The 3,423-nt window shown below is 51.6% G+C and overlaps 1 long non-coding RNA gene across 1 annotated transcript in view; it reads left to right on the top strand.

Annotated features, from left to right (window-relative positions):
* The first annotated feature begins 2,375 nt into the window (after nucleotides 1–2,375).
* LOC139024063 (uncharacterized) overlaps nucleotides 2,376–3,423 on the top strand; it is a 5,614-nt gene continuing 4,566 nt past the window's right edge. Inside the window, exons 1-2 of the long non-coding RNA XR_011475298.1 lie at nucleotides 2,376–2,448; nucleotides 2,885–3,051. This is a non-coding gene — a long non-coding RNA (uncharacterized lncRNA). The remainder of the gene's footprint in view (nucleotides 2,449–2,884; nucleotides 3,052–3,423) is intronic.

Below are 3,423 nucleotides of genomic sequence, written 5' to 3'. Positions count from 1 at the left end.
CTCTCTGCCTCCGCCCTCACGCCCCCCTTGCTCTGCTCTCGTCTCACCCCCCGCCCCCGTCTCTCTCTCATCTCTCTCTCTCGTCTCTATTGTCTCTCCTCTCTCTCTCTCTCTGTCTTTCTTCTGCGCCTCACCCCTGCCTCTCGTCTCTCTCATCTCTCTCTCTCTGCTCTCGTCGTCTCTCTCTCTGTCTTTGCTTTCTGCCCTGCACGCCACTCTCCGCCCCGCCTCCTATCTCTCTCTCTCTCCTCTCTCTCTCTCTCTGCTCTCTCTCTCGTCGTCCTCCTCTCTCTCTCGTCCTCTCTCGTCTGCTCTCTCTCTCACCGTCTCTCTCGTCCTCCATCGTTCTCGCTCTTTCCGCCTCACCCACTCTCTCCTCGTCTCTCTCCCCCTCTCTCTCTCTCTCTCTGCTTCTCTGCTCTCTGGTCTCTCTCTCTCTCCTCTTCGCTCTTCGCTCTCTCTCTCTCTCTCTCTCTCCTCGTCGGTCTCTCCTCTCTCTCTCTCTCATCCTCTCTCTCGTCTCTCTCGTTCTCTCTCTCTCTCCTGCTCTCTCACCTCTCTCTTTCTCTCCCCCCTTCCTCTTTCTCCCCCTCACCCCTCTCTCAGCCCACGCCTCCAAAAGAAAAGGTCTGTAACACTATGGGTCAATCATGACCGAAAATAGTGTTGTATGAGAGGCCAAAAACTTTACAAAATAACCCATCACTGGCATTGACAATTGGGTGGCTGCTGGTCTCTGATCACCATGTAGTATATTCGCTGCCGTTGTGGACCTTGAAAGGCACAGGCAACGACACTGAACCCCAGACCCAGATAAATACTGGCACCTGATTAAGGAGGGCTAAACTGTATAACGACATGTGATTCGTCAACCTCCATCTGTGAGCTGCTGGGTATGCAGGTTTTTGCGTCCTGCCCTGCTCAAACAACACCAGAGTCAGCGTCTTGTTTTTTCCTCTCTAGTCGCGTGTTTTCTAGTTTTCCCGCGGTTTTGACGGCATTCTGCCTGCTTCTGACCCCTGACTCTGCCTGCTCTGACCCTGGACCTCTGCCTGCCTCTGACCCTGACCTCTGCCTGCTCTTGACGCCTGACGCTCTGCCTGCGCTCTGAGCTCTTGCCTGCTCTGACCCTGAACCTCGTTGCCTGCTACTGACGCCGTGTGACCTGTCCTGCCTGCCTCTGTACCCTGACTCTTGCCTGCTAACTGCCCTGACATGCTGCCGTAACTCTGACCCTGACGCATCTGCCTGCTCTGGAACCGCTGACCTCTGACCCTAGACTCTGACCCTGACCTCAGCCTGCTCTGACCCTAGACCTCCGTGGCTGCTCTGACGCCTGACGCTCTGCCTGCTCTGACCCTGACACTCGTGCTCCTCTGAACCCTGACCTCTGGCCTGCTCTGTTACGTGACCTGGACCTCTGACCGGCTGAAGCTTGGCTGCTCTGACCTGACGCTTCTCGTGCCTGCTCTGACCCTGACCTCTGACGCCTGGACCGCGTCTGACACTGACAGTCGTGCCTACTCTGACCCCTGAGCTTGACGCCTGACCCTCGTGCGCTGCTGTGAACGCGCTGACGTCACATCTGCTGTCCACGATTCACAGCCGCCTCTCTGTCTCTCCCCCTTACCTCTCTCTCCTCTCTCTCTCGTCGGTCTCTCCCGCCCTCGCCCGTTCGCTGCTCCTCCTGCCTCCCTCCCCCCGCGCCCCCTCCCTCGCCCCCCCTGTCCCCTCCCGCCTCCCACTCATCCTCAACTCTGACATAATGGTCCTCACTCATCCTCAACTCTGACATAATGGTCCTCACTCATCCTCAACTCTGACTTAATGGTCCTCATCCTCAACTCTGCCTACTTGGTGAAATAGTGTATAATTATGATGCTGGCTGATGGGCTGAAGCACCTTTTCCTCACTGATAGAGAGCAGCATAGACGAGACCAGAGGATTTGTCATGTTAATGATGAACGTTTCCAGTTGGGTCTAATGGTGGGAGACAGAGAGCTCATTACCAGTCCTAAATAGACAATGTGCTCCAGCCGGCCAGGAAGGAAAAGATATTTCTTCCATAACGGCCTATTCTACGTTCCAGTTGGCTACTGTTAGGTGCAATATGAATATGACGCCGTGGTAACAGTGCATGGCGGTGACCAATCAGAATACAGTTTTTGGTCCACTCCTGTTCTTAATTGGTACCTACTACGATGATGAATTGGGGGTAGAGATGGTGAAGTGGGACAGGTTTTTCTTCTGGATCTCTCTTGTTCTATTGAGGACGGCCATTTAAAAAAAAAAAATGTATTGTGTTTGGTTGAACATTTGTCACTATTGATTTTATATCTGCCACTGAATGCTATTCCATCTCCCTTTGTAATCTAGTATAAACGACAGAATAAGGACTACCAGAAAACCAAGCTGAGGATAATGGAGATTGCCAATTATGTTGATAAGGTAAGCCGGCGTGGTGATGTGTGTGTCTTAGATGCAATCCACAGGGGGAATAAAGAGAGCTCAGTTTATGTGTCAACAAAATGGATAGTGTATCAGGGCCGGGAGAGAGAGAGAGTCTGGTTTTATAAATCACCTACTGACATATCATTAACTTTCACACAGTCCTGTGATATTTCTATGATTAATTGTCTTTCTAGTGCTTTCCAATTCTGCCCTTTGTTTTGTGTCATCAGAATGATCAAAGTGATTGAAAATGATAGATTTTGAATAATCTAATTTTTTCTATTTAGAAATGCCCTAGTCACAATGAAAAACAAAACATATGTCCCTGTGTGACCCCATTGCCGTGAGTGTTGCCTGTTGCCGTGAGGGATATCTGTTGCCGTGAGTGTTGCCTGTTGCCGTGCGGTTGTGTTATGTTGTGGTTGGGGTTCAGTTCTACAGGGCTCTGAACATCCGGGTGCCTCTGATTGGCCTGGAGGTATGGAAGGAGAGGGATGAGTGCATCATTACAGAGGAGCCCAACACCACTCTCTGGTCCTTCCTACAGTGGAGACAGAAGCTTAAGTCCCGCAAGAAGCACGACAACGCACAGCTACTGACGTTAGTAAAGACCACACACACACACACACAGCACAGCCATGCTCTTAACGCCACAGCAATTAAATCAAATCAAATTATTATTTGTCACATGCGCCGAATACAACAGGTGAGTGTTGCCTGTTGCCGTAAGTGATATCTGTGGCCGTGAGTGTTGCCTGTTGCCGTGAGTGTTGTCTGTTGCCGTGAGTGTTGCCTGTTGCCGTGAGTGTTGTCTGTTGCCGTGAGTGTTGCCTGTTGCCGTGAGTGTTGTCTGTTGCCGTCAGTGTTGCCTGTTGCCGTGAGTGTTGCCTGTTGCCGTGAGTGTTGCCTGTTGCCGTGAGTGTTGCCTGTTGCCGTGAGTGTTGTCTGTTGCCGTGAGTGTTGTCTGTTGCC

Source organism: Salvelinus sp. IW2-2015, unplaced genomic scaffold (genome assembly GCF_002910315.2).
Source record: "Salvelinus sp. IW2-2015 unplaced genomic scaffold, ASM291031v2 Un_scaffold933, whole genome shotgun sequence".
NCBI lineage: Eukaryota > Metazoa > Chordata > Actinopteri > Salmoniformes > Salmonidae > Salvelinus > Salvelinus sp. IW2-2015.
Note: the sequence above shows the minus strand (reverse complement) of the source record. Positions and strands in the feature narration are given on the sequence as shown.